The sequence below is a fragment of the Pogoniulus pusillus genome, chromosome 35 (genome assembly GCF_015220805.1).
Source record: "Pogoniulus pusillus isolate bPogPus1 chromosome 35, bPogPus1.pri, whole genome shotgun sequence".
Classification (NCBI taxonomy): domain Eukaryota; kingdom Metazoa; phylum Chordata; class Aves; order Piciformes; family Lybiidae; genus Pogoniulus; species Pogoniulus pusillus.
The window spans coordinates 13,107,048-13,123,600 of NC_087298.1; the positions used below are offsets into that span (position 1 = coordinate 13,107,048).

General features: G+C 58.2%; 1 long non-coding RNA gene across 2 annotated transcripts; it reads left to right on the plus strand.

The window, feature by feature from the left end:
* Positions 1–4,859: 4,859 nt before the first annotated feature.
* Positions 4,860–15,135, plus strand: LOC135190154 (uncharacterized). Of its 2 annotated transcripts, XR_010308434.1 has the most exons (4): positions 4,860–5,284; positions 10,947–12,418; positions 13,327–13,538; positions 14,587–15,135. It is a non-coding gene; the product is annotated as an uncharacterized LOC135190154 (long non-coding RNA). The 2 variants fall into 2 exon arrangements; XR_010308433.1 differs by lacking the exons at positions 13,327–13,538; positions 14,587–15,135 and having other exon boundaries at positions 10,947–13,084.
* The last annotated feature ends 1,418 nt before the right edge of the window (positions 15,136–16,553 follow it).

Here is a 16,553-nt window from a genome sequence, read left to right on the forward strand (position 1 = left end):
CCATCCCCCCTGGCTGGAGAGCCCTCGGTGCCAGGCACCAGGAGCCAGACCTCTCAGGAGCTCCATCCTCACACTGCCTGGGGAAGGGCAGTGATAGATTAATCTGAACAAGGATTGATCAATAATTTATGCCTCTGCTTTCACTCACTTGGGGCCTGGGCAGACTTTGATATGGTTTGATGGGGTCAGACCCACCTTGCCTTAATTAAACGTGATGCTGGAAATTAAAAGGCAAACTATTGGCTACTGGAACTGAAATCAATCTGTGGGCAGTAAGGAGAGGCTGATTAAAGAGGTGATGCCCAGGAAGCCAGGGATGGATTCAGCAGACGCCTTCTGCAGGGACATCTTGAATGCAAATGCAGCTATTGGCGTCTTGTCACCGCCTGGCCTTTAGCAGGAGCTGCCGGGGGGGTGATGAATGGCTTTGCACCAGGGACGGTGCTGCAGCCACGCAGGGCTGCTCTGGATGCTCCCCCTGGGCTGTTGGCTGGGGACAGAGTGGAGCCAGGCAGCGCCTGGGGGAGCAGCTGAGCCCCCTGTGCCCAGCACCCCTTGCTCAGCAGGGTGCAGGCAGGATGAGGCAGCAGGAGATGCAGTGGCACAGATTCACAGATGGCACTGGGTTGGAAGGGATCATCAAAGGGCATCTTGTGCAACCCCCTGCAGGCAGCTGGGACACCTCCAACCAGAGCAGACTGCACTGGGACACATCCAGTCTGGTCCTGAACGTCTCCAGGGACAGGGCCTCAGCCACCTCCCTGGGCAGCCTGTTCCAGTGTTTCACCACCCTCACTGTGCAGAGCTTCCTACAGCCTTCCCAGCTTGTCTGGGTGCTGGCAGTGAGGTGGCTGCCAGGGGGGTGTGCCAGGACAAACTGCTGCAGGACCTCAGCCTTGGCGAGGGAGAGGCTGTGGGTGCAGCCCCAGCACTCATCTTGGCCCCACTGCCCAGCTGGGGCTGGGTGCACAGCAGCACAGAGCACCCCCAGGCTGCGGGCGTGGAGCCAGCTTGGCAGGGGAGCTGTGGCTGGACAGGGACAGGGACGTGGCTGGGGACAGGAGTGAGGACAAGGATGGGGATGAGAGTAGGGAGGAGGATGGGCTTGGGAATGGAAACAGGGATGGAGATGGGGATGAGAGTGAGGATGAGGATGGGGAAGAGGATGGAGTTGGGAATGAAAATGGGGATGGAGATGGGGACAGGGATGGGGATGAGATTGAGGGTGAGGATGAGAATGAGAACAGGCATGGGGATGTGGATGAAGATGAGGATGAGGATTGGGATGGGAGTGAGGATGAGGATGGGGATGGGAATGAGGATGAGGGTGGGGAGACGATGAGAATGAGGCCACGAATGGGGATGGGGATGGAAGCAGGCGAGGTGCAGCACGCGAGCTGCTGGCCCTGCTGGCCGCCTGGGGTGGGGGGAGATTTGGAAGCTGCTTCCTCCCCTGCCTGCCTCGTTGGGGCTTTGATTCCTGGCTGACAGAGTGCTGAAGGATTGATCTGAGCAGGGATAAATAATTCATGAGCTGCTGGGGGCTTTTTGAGCAGCTGTGAATCTTGAGGCGCGAGCTCTGCGCAGCAGACGCTGCTGGGACTAAAAGAACAGTTTGAGGAGAAGGCTGCAGATTGTTGCTGTTGCCTGTTGCCTGTTACCATTTCTAATCTTTTGCATTTGCTGCTTTATTTGGGGCTGCATTTTTCTTTCCCCCCCCCACCCCGGGCCTGTTTTCCTTCTCAGGCTCTTGGCAGGTGGCTGGGACACCACGGGAGTGGATGGCTCTGAGTGAAACTCTAACTTCTGCCTGGTGGGAGATGCTTCTCAAGGGCATCCCCAGCCCAGGTATGCCCCTGGAGCACCTCGGGCCCACCTCTGACCACTTGTGTTGCTCTGAGCCCTGAAGTTCAGGGGGTTTGGATAACACTTTGGTTTCTGCCTCCCCTTCCCAGGAGCTGAGCCCCTCTGCTGGTGCTTGCTCCCAAAGGGGACTTCTCTTGGAAAGAAGGGCTGGAGAAGCTGGGCTGGGAGAGGAGATGCTTGGGGCTGTGGGCACCCAACTCATCCAGGGTTTCATTCATTCTCTGTAGAGCAAGAAGGTGAAATAAGTCTGCTCCATGTCTGCTCCACCTTGGAGCCAGGAGAAGCTTCACAAGGACCTTGGGGTCCCCTTTGCCTGCAAGTCCTGCAGGTCCTCAGCTCCCACGATCTGGTGGGCACCTCCCAGATGGATCTCCCCAGAGGGCTGAGGGTGTGCACTTTGATACAGGCACCTGGGGCCGAGTCTCATCAGTGAGAAGCAGGTTCAGGCTGCTGGAATTACTCCTGAGCTCCTGCTGGGCTAGGTGGGGAAGCTGATGAGTGGGAGCTTGGCATCGGTGTCACAGCCTTGCCTGATGATGCTTTAAAGCTGCAGCATCTCTGCTTCGCCTTGAAACAGTGCTAAAATAACTCCATTTGGCCAAGACTGACTCCCTAAAGAGGGGGAACACTAAACCTGCATGAGATGTTAGGGGGTGGGGGTGAAACGCTGCCAACAGCTTCTCCTCATTTGCCTGTGACAGGGGGAAGGAAGGGGAAGCCTGGAGGGGGCTTGGGGGAGAGGGTTCCTTGTTCTTCCTGAAGGCCACAGCAGTTCTCAGAACCTGCCTTTTGCCAGCTGGGTGGAGGTGGTAGGGGACAGCAAAGCAACAGCTGCTGTTTAATTCTTGGCCTGCTACACAGGGCAGAGGCACAGAGACACGGAGTGGTGGTGGCTGGAAGGGACCTCTGGAGATCACCAAGTCCAGCGCAGTCAGCGGTGTGAGCAGGATGCCTCGGAGGTGCCTCCTCCGGGCAGCCAAAAAAGCAGCAGGTACCACATTTCCTGGGGTGCCTGCGGGAGCTGGGAGATGCTTTGGGCTGCCTGTGGTCCTCTCCCCCTGCTGCTGCTGCCAGCCTTGGGGTGAGCACCAGCAGCTGCTGCCGCTGCATCCAGCCCGCGGGCGGCTGCGGCTCCTCCCCGGCCGAGCCGCTCCTCTTCAGTGGCGGTGGGAGGAAGGGCAGTGGGAAACGAGACAGCTTGTGAGAGGGGAGCCTGCTTCGTTAATCGATAGGAGATCAAATGCTCCTCGCCGGGGCACTGCGGTGCAATTACAGCGACGAGATTCGCGGGTCGTTAGCACATCGCTGCTAATTAATTTGCTGTGTTAGAGCAGCGGGCAAAGGGCTGAGCTCAGGCTGCCGGCAAGGAGCCTCCTGCTGCAACTCACCCAGCCAGGGAAATGAGCCCTAACGAGAGCTGCTGGACGGCAGCGGCTGCAGATCTCCGTCCCGCTGGGACCAGCGCAGCATCCCAGGCTGCAGCGTCCCAGGCAGCAGCAAGGAAGCCTCTGCCCCCTCTCTCCCCCCCTCCTCTTTATTCTTTCCTTTGCCAAACCCGTGCTGACTGTTTGGGAAAGCAGAAGTTATTTGCTGCCAGCACCTTTTGTGCATCAGAAATATGAGCACCACCCATGGCTGAGGCCCCTGGGGCTGGTTAGCCTGGAGGAGGGCAGCCTGGAAGGGCATTTGCTCAGTGCTCAGCAAGGCACAAAGGCTGAGGGGTAAGAGGATGGAGCTGGGCTCCTTTTCAGTGGTGCCCAGAGACAGGACAAGGAGGCTTCACTGGGACGTGTCCAGAGAAGGGCAGCAAGGCTGGGGAGGGGCCTGGAGCACAGCCCTGTGAGGAGAGGCTGAGGGAGCTGGGGGGGTGCAGCCTGCAGCAGAGGAGGCTCAGGGCAGAGCTCATTGCTGCCTGCAGCTGCCTGCAGGGAGGCTGCAGCCAGGTGGGGTTGGGCTCTGCTGTCAGGCAGCCAGGGACAGAAGAAGGGGACACAGTCTCAAGCTGTGCCAGGGCAGGTTCAGGCTGGATGTTAGGAGGAAGTTGTTGTCAGAGAGAGTGATTGGCATTGGAATGGGCTGCCCAGGGAGGTGGTGGAGTGGCTGTGGCTGGAGGTGTTGCAGCCAAGCCTGGCTGGGACACTTAGTGCCATGGTCTGGTTGGTTGGGCAGGGCTGGGTGCTAGATTGGGCTGTCTGAGCTTGGAGCTCTCTTCCAGCCTGCCTGATTCTGTGATACAGCTCCCAGCTGTTGCTATTTTCCCAGTGGGGACCAAGCTGGACCAGGCTCACTGTGCAGGTTGTCTCCTCACCTGGGCTAAGTCATTTGCAAGGTGGCTCCTGGGGAGGTTCAGGCTGGAAGGATCCTTGGCAGCAGCCCAGGCTGCTCCTCCCTCCTGTGTGTGCAAAACTCAAGGAGAAAAAAAGGGGGGGAGAAAAATCAGCAACAGCCTAAACCCATGGAGCTCTTCAGCTTGGTTTGGATGGAGGCCTGCAGCAGTCTGGGGAGGCCTCACACAGCACAGATGGAAACCTTATCTGGGGCTACTGACTCATGGCACCAAAAAAAACCCTTGTTAGTCAGCATTCAGCAGGGCTGAAACCCTGCCTGCTGCCCGTGGGGGCTGCTCCCTGCAGGGAGCTCTGTGTCCCAGGAGCTGCAGCCCCCAGCAGTGCTCCCCTGCCTGCCTGGGTGCTGAGGAGGGTACCAGCGACCAGGCTCTGTGCCCCCTCCTCTCCTCTTTTCTGATTGCCCATCCCTGCTGGCACATGAAGCCTTTCAATCCATCCAGGTCATGGCCCCCTGGAGCGGGGCCAGCCAGGGGGGCAGCGCTAATGATATGCTAATGAGGCTGGGGCAATCAATTCTCCCTCACCAGGCCATCGATCCCCCCTGCAGGTGTTTCTGGGCTGGGGCTGGGGGGCAGCTGTAGCTCGTTGTAGTGGGGAGGGTCTCTGTGGAGCTGCCTGTCAGGGTGGGGCCAGGCTTGGAGGAGGCTTCTCATGGAAACAACCTAATTACAAAAGAGCTATAAAGCAGGTTTGGGGCTTGGAGCACCCTTTGGAAGCTGCTCTCAGGCCTAGGGATGGGTGAAAGCTCGTTGGCTGCAATGGCTTGGGGCATACAGGCTCTGGTCCAGCTGGAGGGGATGAGGATGGGAATGCTGCAGCAGCCAGACCCCAGGGGAGGAGGAAGGCTCCTTCTTGCTCAGCTGTTTGCCACCAAGGATGTCCCTCAGAGCCTGAATGTTGTGCCTGCCTTTGTGCCTAGCCCAGTCACTCCCAGCTTCCTCAGCACCTCCCTCCCAGACGCCCCTGGCACAGGTCCCTTTCTCCTCCGTGGCCACACCACCCCTCGGGACGTTGGGATAGCAACTCCAGCACTGCCCAAGCAGAGCTCTCTCCAAAGGGACACTCAAAAGGTAAGAGGTCTCTGGGGGGCTCTCTGCTGATGGTGATCTGGGCTGGTTGAGGCAGTCCCTGCTGACTGCAGGGGGGTTTGGACTGGGTGACCTTTGGAGGTCGTTTCCAGCCTGGATGGTTCTCATGTGTGGAGGTCACTTCCCTGCAGCAGCCTCCTGTGCCATCCCCTTCTCACATCCATCCTCCCGGGGCTGACCTGTCCCTGGTGCCAGCTGCATCCTACCACTGCCACCAGCTACAGGCTGGAGTTGGCATCACCTATCTCAAGGTCAGGAGCAGCTTTGGGGTTATCCCTGTGCTCTCTTGGGGCTCCACTTTCCCACCAGCCTGCTCCCTTCATCAGCAAGGAGCCCTGGCTTTTCTTAACACTTATTAAGCCCTCATTTCCATCTGATTCATTACCACCGAGTCATTACAGCTGCTGAGGAATTAAATGAGGTGAAATTAAAAGAGCTGGAAGGAGGCTGAAGGGTTTGGGATGCTTGGGTTAGCTTTTAGAAGAGACCAGACAATAATCTTGCAGGATTAAGCAGGTGAGAGCAGCTCACCCCTTGGAAGGGCACAGGGGAGGGCTTGGAGATCAGGCTTCTAATGAAGGAAAGGCACCAGAGGACCCCAAGGAGCATCTGTCTGCTTGTCCCTGCCCACTGAGGTGGCAGTGAGGACAGCCTGGCACCAGCAGATCCCAGAGGGTGAAACAGCTCCTCCTTAATGTCTCTGCTCAAGTGAAAGAGGCTGCAGGGAGAAATGAAGGGGGGTGGGGGGTGGTCAAGTGGGCATTTGTGAGGCTTCCAAAAATAGTCTGTGCCAAAGTCACTGCTGCTGGTGCCAGCCTGAGGCCCTGGGTTTGTTCTGGAGGTATTTATAGCTCTGTGTGGATTATTTAGGGATGTCATTAATATGTGAATATGTTAAATGTAAATAAACTAATATATTAATGTGGCTGGGGGGGGCTGGGGGGATCTGGGTCGACACAAACACTGCAGCAGACTGCCTGGGGAGGTGGCTGAATCCCCATCCCTGGAGGGGTTTGAAGAGGCAGAGCTGTGGTGCTGAGGGCCATGGCTTGGCCCCAGCCGTGGCAGTTAGAGGCTGCTTGGACTGGAGGAGCTCAAGGGGCTTTGCCAGCCCACACTCTGTGATGGCATTGACGGGAATAAGGAGCCAAGGGCTTGGGAAAGGAGGTGTGGAACCATCCTGCTGCTGCAGGAGCTCACATCCATCTCTGTCCTCACTGCTGGGGCCTTTCTCCATCCTCAGCTGGGTGCAGCTGTGCTGCTCCTGAGACCAACCCTGCAGGCAGGGAGAGTTTGGCTGGAGGCAAACACAGGCTCAGGGCTCTGCCCAGCTCTGGTGGGGACCTCAGGGGTAGCCTCAACCCTGCTCACCATTCTGGCTGCTCTCTCACCTCCCCTCCCCTCCTTGAGTGACTCCAGCACTGTCCCACCTCCCCTCTCCTCTCCAGGGTCTGGAATATTGGAGCACTCAAGAGCTAAGAGCCCACCTTTGGCTGAGGGGTGCCAGCAGCCAGGCCCTGACTCTGCTCCAGCTGGAAGCTCATTTCCAGGAGCCCAGATCAAATGGGAGCCTGGGGGATTGGAGCAGTGGGTGGAGGGGGAAATGGGAAATGAGAGAGGAAGATAAACATAAAAGTCAGACAAAACAAATAGCTGGCAGTAATGCCACTGAATTAGAGGCTTTTAAAAGGAAACACTAAAATATTAACTGTGCAATTAAGTATTTATTAATTAAGGAGGAAGCCAAGGCACATTACGCCCAGCAGAGCCCTGATGGTGCTAATTCTGCTTGAGCTCAGCTGCCACCTCCGAGGACCTGGGTCTGGCTTCCCAGGGCCCTGGGCTCGGGGCTGCTGGAGGGACAGGGAAGCAGATTCCTGCTGCAGGCAGAAGGAGGAAGATCCTCTTGGTGTGCTCATCTTCAGCAGCTCCTCCTCGCAGAGCCCGGCAGCTGCCCGAGGGGCTGGGCTGGCAGTGGGGCAGCAGGGGAGGGCAGGGGTGATGCTGCCCCAGCTGTGCAGCATTCCCACTCCTCCAGCCTACTGGCAGGTCCTCCTCCATGGCACCCGAGCGTGCCAGGACCCATGGGGCTGTTGTCCTTGACCTCCCGAGCCAGAGGAGCTGGGAGTGGAGCTGGACCACTGCGTCGCTGCTGCTGCTGGGGGTGCTCAGCCTGCAGCCAGGGAGGCTGAGAGGAGCCCTCGCTGCTCTCTCCAGCCCCCTGCAAGGAGGTCGGCGCCAGGTGGGGGTTGCTCTCTGCTCCCTAGTCTCAGGTGATGGAAGGAGATGAAGTGGCCTGAAGTTGTGCCAGGAGAGGTTTGGGTTGGAGGTGATGGAAGAATTTCTTTGCTGCAGGAGTGTTCAGGGACTGGCAGAGGCTGCCCGGGGAGGTGGTGGAGTGCCCACCCCGGAGGTGTCCAAGACCCGGGTGGTCGTGGCAGCTGGGGCCAGGGTTGGGTGGCCGTGGGGGTGCTGGGTGGAAGGTTGGACTGGGTGATCTCGGAGGGCTTTTCCCACCCTAACGCCCGTGGGCTGGGACGTCTCGGCACCTGGTCTGTGGGCCGCCTCCGTCCGCCCTCCACCAGAGCACCTGGCGTGGGAGTGCCCCAGCCCAGCCCGGGGCGCAGGAGCTGCCTGCAGCCTCTGCCAGGCTCATCCGCTGCGGGGTGAGGGCCAGCGGCTGCGAGGCGCCGCAGAGGAGAGGCTCGGGGTGGGGGGGGGGAGAGCAATCGATACATTATTTAACAGCGGGAATGCAAATGGCAAAAAATTAATGAGGCCTCTCCCCACCCCCAGCCCTCCTCTTCCCTGCACCCCTCCCCCAGCCCTCCTTTGCTGTAGGATTGCTGACAAATTCGCTGGCAAATATCAAAACAGCCGGAGGGTGTAACCTGCCAAGTGATGCACCATTATCTATTATTGATGGGAACCTTGACAAGTTCCCCTTAAAAAAGGAGAGCGAAAGAGAGGGAGGCAAGGGGGGAGGCTGAGGGAAAATTGCATCTAATCTTTGGTTTAAAGCTACAGTTGCTCATTTGCTCCCCCCCCGAGCGTGACCGAGCGGCGCGGGTCGGCACCGCTGCGCCCCGGCGGGGACCTGGCGGGAGGGTGCAGCAGACACAGCGGGGAGAAGGTTTGTTCCTCCCCCTCGTTACCCCTGTAAAGAACCTTTCAAGCCACGTTTAAAGATGAAATGGAGCTGAGCTGGCAGAGAGGGCACCAGGGATTGTGACTGGGGAGAAGTTGGGGGTCTGGGGTAGGAGAGAGAGAGGCAGGGAGCAGTTGATCAAAGCAAGGCAGGAGGTAAATCCAAGAGGAGAGACCGACTGTGGGACAGGAGGAGGAGAGGGAATTCCTGGGAGAAGAAGTGGCTGGGGGCCGGGGTGGGGGGGGAACTGTCCAACGAGTCTCCGAAGCACATCCAACCCACTGCTGAGCAGCAGAGGCCGCGGGAGCCGGCTCGGAGCTGCTATCAAAGGCGCTGGCGAGAGCCACGCTGCAGGGATTAGCACTTGATAAATGTCACTGGGCTGCAGGCAGGCTCCAGCACAGTCCTGTGCCTGGGCTCTGCCAGCAGCGGCAAAACCCTCTGAGCAAGCCAGGTGGAGCAGGTGGTCCCCACATCATCCCATCACCCTCAGCCAGACGTGAGCTGGTCCTCGCCGTGCGGGAGGCATCTGAGCTGCTTCGGCTGCAGATCCTCCTGTCCCCGCATCGCCCCGGGGATGCTGTTAGCTGCAGGGCAGTGGGACAAGCTGATGCAAACGATGCTGTGGGTGCCCCTCCGGCATGCCAGCATCTTCCCCTCCATCCCTGAGTCCTCCCTGGGCAACCCCCTGGCCCTGGCGTTGTCATCTGCTGTACTTCTCCTGCAGTACTCACTTGACTGGCTGGAGGTGCAGCTCCGGGGAGGAGAAGCTGTCAGTGCATCACACGTGTGTGTGGGAGCTGTGGGCTCCAGCTGAGCTCCCAAGGCTCTGCCCATGGCTCACTGTGCCTCAGTTTCCCTGGGCACACAGGAGAGTCACCTGCACTGCCTTTGAGCTGCAGGGATGAAGGGCAGGCTGTAGGTGCCAGGCACAGTTCTTCACTTCTGCGTTTTTTGAAGGTCCTCAGATGTGTTTCACATCTCACAGCCAAATCCCTCAAGGATGCTCATGGGATCTGCTCCAGACAGCTGTGGAAATCCAGCTCCTGTTTCCCCTTCAGTAGCTCTGGGGCAGTCCTCAGGCTGTTTACCACGAGGCTGTTGGAGGTGCAGGAATCACCCCCTGAGGCTTGTTCCTCCACCTCCCTGTCCTGTCTTCAGCAGAGACCTTCCCAGAGAGCTCCAAGGTACAAAATCCTGGCCAGGACAGTTTGTATCTCGCTCGGTGTAGTCCTGGCTGACACCAGTGTCACTCTGGTCTGTGCCCACTGGCAGCGTGGATCCTGCTGAACTCCACATTGATGTGAAACCTCCTGGCAGGGAGTCCTGCAGCTCTGCCTGTCCCTGTTCCCTGCTCTTGGTTCTCCTCTCATCGCCTTGAAGGTCTCCTGCTCTGCTGCTGCAGGGGCAAATTTGTCCTCCCGGGCACCTCCTCTACACCAGCTGTTGCTCTTCGTGTCTCTGCCATGCCTTCCTTATCTTCCCCCCTGCCCCATCCCCTCTTCTCCTTAACCAAACAGTCCTAAATCTTTTCAATCTCTTCTCATGGATTATTGATGCAATTTGTTGCACTTCTTTGGCTCTCTTCCTTTCCTGCTCAGTCCTTGCTGAGGTGATGGAGAGCAGGCTCCCACCAAAGGTGAACCTCACAAAGTCACAGCAATCTCTGCAGGTTCACCACCTCTCTCTGCACTGCCCAAACCCCCCCCCCCCCCCCCCTCGGCTTCTGCCAGTTGTGTTAGGTGCTCCTGGACCTGCCCCCCGGCTTCTCTCGTGGCTTATTGCCCACTTAGAGCCCAGCCACCAGCAGAAGCAGGCTCTCTCCACGTGTGTGGGATGGAGTTGTCACACCAGGTGAGCTGCACGGTCCCATTGCTCAGCCCCTGCTCAGTTCTCCTTAGCACTGCTCAGCCATCTCTGGGGCTCAGAGAGCTGTTTTGAGCTCCCACACCCAGATCTTGCTGTTGCATGGTCCAGAGAGGCTCTGGACACAGAAATGATGCTCAGTGTCTCAGCAGCATCCCTGTGGGAGGGGCAGCCATGGTGTTCTCCTTGCTCCCTTCCATCCTCCAGCAAGCCCCAGCTCTGTCCCAGCACATCCACAGCCCCAGCAGTTCCTTGTGTTTGCTGGGGGGGCTGCAGGCAGTGCACAGCCCCCCCTTTAACTGGGGAGATAGCCCAGTTTATATGAAGTTATTTGGGTCCTTGGGAGATCTTGAAAGCCTGGGGGGTGGCAGGAAGTGGTCCCCCACTGCCTACATAGGTGAGCCTGCTCTGGGGGTGTCTCAGGGGGATAAGTCCCTTTGCCAAGGGGTTGTTCCCACTCATCCTGCTCACCTGGGTACTTACAAGTTAAATCACTTCATTGTGCTCTTACTTGTCTGTGGTTCCCTGATTTTATCCCTCGAGTCTCCTTCAAGTTGGGGTTTGGCTTTTACTGCTTCTCTGTCTTGCTTGGGGGGGGCTAATGAGAGGTTTCTTTTCTTCTTGTCACAGTCGTAAGGATGTGGATCTTAATGTCCACCCAAAATGTGCTGCAGGACAGGTTTGCTGCCATCCAGACCACAGCTGGGCCACTTCTATCAGAAACAGAGCTCAACTGGTTCCATCTAAGCTGGAGACAGAACAGGGTTTGGCCCCACTGTAACAGCAGTGACGCTGAATGCCCCACAGGGGTGCTGGAGCTGCTCTTGCTCAGGAGCTCACCTGTGCCTCCTCTTCCAGGCAGGAGCACCCAGGCTGGCTGCATCACCTCCCCACTGGACCACCCCAACAGCCCATGCAGGGCTCCAGCCTGGAGCTCTGGGAGGCTGATCACAGCTCCCTGGGCAGAATGGCTGCTCTGAGGGGCTCTAGCTGGATCTGCAGACAGACAAGGGGAGAGAAGTCAGGTTTGTGAGCTTTGTGCCTTCTCATTGCAGCTTCCTTGGCTAGTGGAGACAGGGATCTGACTGAGATTTCCACCCCTCCATCTCACCACACTTTTCAGTTTGTCTCCTCACCCCTCAGTTAATTCCAGCTGCCCCGAAGGACACAGGAGGCATCCTCCAAAGACTCCAACCTGCAGGGAAGCACTGGAGGCCAGAAGAAGCAAAACAAGATAATGAAGCTGGAGAGGCAATTGCCAAGATAGGGCTGCCAAAGAATTGAGAAGCTGCAGCTCCTGCAGTGGGAGCCTTCAGCCCAGAGAGGCAGGCACAAAGCTGCCAAAGAAAGCAGCCTTTCATGGAGCTGAAGGTCACCCCTGGGCTGGCTGCAGGGGGACAGAGAGCAGCCACCACGGTCACCATGGTGCTGGAAATGTCATGTCCAGGCAGAGCATTCGTTTTGCTCATCCATTGTCTGCTCTGCTAAAGAAAGCCCTGCTGGAGGATGAACTTCGTGGGAAGTTCTCTCCCTGCTGCTAACTTGGTGCAGTAATAATAACAATAAAAAAATAAAGGGCAGTAATAAAGAGAATGCAGCATGGAGATGCAGGCAGAGCCAGGAGGTCAAGGTGGGAAAAAAGGAAAAAAGGAAGGAGGGAGGGGAGAGAAGACCCAAAACTACACCAAACAACCCATCAGCAGCGGCTCGACGAGGAGGAGAAGCGCTCAGGGCTGAGAAATAATGGTTTGAAGTTCACATCATTATCAGAGGTACGTGCCCCACATCCGCAATGCTCTCTGAAGTGCAGCCGAGCTGGGACGCGTGAGGCGCCGCGGAGGCAGCACGGGGGGGGACAGAGTCTCTGCTCCGGGGACCGGAGAGCCACAGCAGGGGCGGCAGAGCCAAAGCAAGGACTGGAGAGCCGCAGCAGGGACGGCAGAGCCGCAGCAGAGACCCGCACAAAGCGGCGCAGCTCAGCGCCCCACGGGCTTCTGAGAGGGACCTCGCAGCGGGTCAGGGTCCTCGGCGCAGCTCCTGCCAGCGCTCGGCTCAGGGCTGAGGGCCCGAGGAGCTTGAGCTGCTCTTGTCTGACTGCAAAGGTGAGAAAGCCCTTTTGCAAAGGGGGAAACTGAGGCACAGAGAGCCCAGCCTGCCCTGGGATACAGAAGGGGAAACTGAGGCACAGAGAGCCCAGCCTGCCCTGGGATACAGAAGGGGAAACTGAGGCACAGAGAGCCCAGCCTGCCCTGGGATACAGAAGGGGAAACTGAGGCACAGAGAGCCCAGCCTGGCTCTAGTTGGCTTCCTGCAGGGAGGTGATGCCCTCCCAGCAGCACTCCTGTGCCCACTGCCTCCTGTGCTTTGCCTGTGCTGCACTCCCCAGCCTGGACCCCTCAGAGTTCAGCAGATCCCAGTCCTGCCCTGCACACCCCTGGGCTCCCCAGGTGGGTTTGCTCCTTCCTGCCCTGCCCTAATGGCTGCAGCTAACCACAACCCTCTGCACCTCACGCAGCTCCCTTGGGTTTCTCTCCCCCATCCTTCCAGGTGTGCACAGCTGCTGGCGGCGCTGCAGCCCGCGTGGTGCTTTGGTAATGTGGGCAGGGGACACTTTGGCTTGGGCACAAGGTCCCCCACCTGGGACTGGCAGGGAGAGGGAATCAGAGCTGGGCTGTCACGTCCCATTGCGTTTTCCCCTGGGTGACCTCTGCTTCCATAACACAATTTTGATTATTTGACTTTGGAATATTGATTTTGATTTCCTCTTTTGATTCGTTTTGGTTTCACTCTTTCCTGCTGGGAGTGACTTGGGTCACCTTCAGCTTCTGCTCACCTCGTAGTGGGAGGCAGGAAGGGTCACTTCTCCGTGGGAAATGGCCTGGGAGAAAAGCAGGGTTTGAAAGCTCTTTGTGTGTGGCAAGGGCTTGCTTCCCATGCTCTGCACTGGGTGCCTCCATCCCGTCCCTCCTCAGTACCCCCAGGACATGCAGTGCCTTGTCCCCTTCTCCAGGAGGTCCTTCACAGAGGTGGATGTGAGCTGCACTGAGATGAAGATCTGGATGTGGAGCTCCCCCAGGCTTTGTGGGCAGCAGGAACATCAGGGCCAGCTCTTGGCTGAGTTTGCCACAGGAGTGTGTCCACCTCCTTGTGTCCCACCCTCAGCTGTGACCTGTAGTGATGCTTCCGACAAGGGAAATTCAGCTGCAGCAGGCAGAGTCTGAGGTAGGTGTCCTGCAGAGCTCATGCCATGAGCTGACAACCTCCCCTGCTTGCTCAGCACACAGAGGTTGGCCAAGGTCTGCTGCTGCTGGGGGCAAGCCCATGGGTGCTGTTTGAAGGCAGCTGAGCTGAGTTACTTCTCTCCCCATTTTGCTGCCAGTGGAGCACTGTGGCACAGGGAAATGCCACCCAGCCCAGGCCCTTCAGCAACAGCAGGAGGGCTGAGGAGAATCTCCTCTTTTTTCTTTCCCTTTCGAGGCTTTCCATCCAATGCTGCAGCTGCAGGGCCTGGCTACAGCCTCTGTGAGGCAGGGGGCACTAGTTGTGTTCAGGCTATCCTGGGGGGATGCCCTTGGGACCATCTGTGCCTCTGGGAAGATGCCCTCAGAGTTTGCAAGCGGAGGGAGCTGCCCAGGATGTCCTGCCCCACCCTGGACTCTGAAGGCAGAGAGGAACCTTCTCAGCTTCCCAGAGACTGCAGAGCCAGGAGAGGCTCCAGAGCTCTGGAGCTGCTTTTGCAGCGAGGGTGGACACAGCTGGGGTTCGGTCAGCCAGGTCAGCAGCTGGGCTCCGACCATGCACGGCTGAGATCTGCACTGGCTTAGCTGCCAGCGTCTCGGTAAACCCCAGAGGATGAGCTGTCGGTGTGGACCTCCTCAAATGGTGAGGTGGAAGGACAGCAGAGGTCTGACCACTCAGTGCTGACAGAAACACCTCGGGGTACCTGACAGCTCCTTAGCCTCTCCCCTCGCAGGGAGCCAAGTGTTGTGGTGACTCACATCCTTGGTTTTCCACTGTAAAATACAGTCCCCAGCAGAGGCATGAGACTAAGCCAGAGAGGGAACCTTTACAGCCCTTTCTCCTCTCCCTCTCTCCTCCTGAATTGCTTTCAGTGTACAAGGTGCTTGTCAAAAGTCGTTAATCCCTCTCTCAGCTCTTCATAATCCCAGGATCTGGATTTCTTCTCAGCCTTCCTCCCCAGAGCCACCTCATCCTCCTGTGGCAGTATGAAACCAACAAAAATCCCCCCCCTGTTTTCTTCCTTTCACAGAAGGTGAGGAGAGGAACATCCAAAAGCTTCACCTCAAGGTGCCACCTGGCCAGATCTGAAAGTGCAGTGTTGCCTTGCTTGGGTGAAGCCATCTTAGCTCTGGTGGCCTGAGCATCACCAGGGCTCTGCCCACTCGTGGGGCTGGCTGTGTTTTACAGCTGAGGGGAGCCCTGAAAGCATGAGCAGCACATCCCAAGCAGGATCTCTTGGTCTTGGATTCCTGGAGCCAGAGGTGAAGCTGAGCTGGGGAGGTCTGTGGTTGCAGACCTCTGCCTTGGCAGGGGCAGGGAGGGGTTTGGGCTGAGATCTCCTGTGTTTGGCTTTGGCACTTCGGCCTTTCAGATTTGTCTGGGGAACAGCAATAACAAAAGGGTCCAAACAGCTAAAGGTCTGTGGCCAAGCAAGGAGGGGACCAAAGGATTCCAGGGCTGGGACCTCCCACCCGCAGATGGGGATGAGCTCCACCACGGCCACTCGGGTGACTCCTGGTGCCCCTCGTCTGTGCTGATGCTCAGATGGCATCGTGAGGATGCTTCGTGGGGGTGCCAGTGCCGAGTCTGTGCCTCCCCCAGCAGTCTGTGCCCCCCAGCCCCATGTGCCGGCGTTTGCTGCCCTCTAGTGGCGGCGCCCGAACCTCTCCGGCTTGGAAGCGAAAGGCTGGTGGGAAGCAGGTCCTGACACCCACCCGTGCCAGCGGCTGAATCAGACAAAATCCGCCCCCGGCTGCGCAGGGCGTGGGTGCGGGGGAGACCCCCACGGGGCAGCAGCTCCCACGGCCAGGAACCAAGAGTCGGATGTCAGTGGGGGAAACCACATCCCTGCCCCGTCCTCCCAGAGCAGCAGTGAGAGCTTCTCTCGCTCCCGCAGCTGTGCCCGCCAGGGTCTGTCCCGCAGCTGGCACCGCCAGAGCAGCGTTCCAGGAGCCTTCTCTCCCCGAGCTGAACACCCCCAACCAACGCTCCCAGCCTGTGCTCACAGGAGAGCTGCTCCAGCTCCCCGCCCAGCTTCGTGGCCTCCTCTGGAGACGCTCAAACGGGTCCATGTCACCAGGTATATATTTTCCCAGGGCACTGATGCAGACACTGTGCTTACTGCAGCTCCCAGCTCTGTCCCCTTCTGCACTCTCCCTCTGAGTCTCTCATCCAGAGCCTGTCCCCTGCAATCATATTATTTTCTCCTTCCCTGAGCAATTCCTCTCCTCCTCTATGTGCTGGCATCTCAGCACTATTTTTCCCAGCACTGCAGACCTCAGAGGAGTTGCAGCCATAACCAAGAAGTGAGACTCTTGCCCTCTTGCTTTAGAATCAGAGAATCAGCCAGGTTGGAAGAGAGCTCCAAGCTCAGCCAGCCCAACCTAGCACCCAGCCCTGCCCAACCAACCAGACCATGGCACTAAGTGCCCCAGCCAGGCTTGGCTTCAACACCTCCAGCCACAAAGACTCCACCACCTCCCTGGGCAGCCCATTCCAGTGCCAATCACTCTCTCTGCCAGCAACTTCCTCCTCACATCCAGCCTAGACCTGCCCTGGCACAGCTTGAGCCTCTGTCCCCTTCTTCTGGTGCTGGGTGCCTGGCAGCAGAGCCCAACCCCACCTGGCTACAGCCTCCCTGCAGGCAGCTGCAGGCAGCAATGAGCTCTGCCCTGAGCCTCCTCTGCTGCAGGCTGCACCCCCCCAGCTCCCTCAGCCTCTCCTCACAGGGCTGTGCTCCCTATTTAGGGAATTTATGTGTTTATGTTCCCCTGTTTAGCTGTTTCCACTGTATTTCCTCCCCCCACAATCTTTCCAGCTGCAAAGGTTGAGCCTGTGTGGTGGTAAGGGCACATCAGGTCACTGTGCTGTGGCTGTCACTTGGAGATCCTTGTGCACATGGAATAAGACTTCACAGGGAGCTGCTTGTTTCTTAGCCAGCTCACAGCCATGCTGACCAGCAGCATCAAGAAAGCAAATGCTGGCCCAGAAACCACC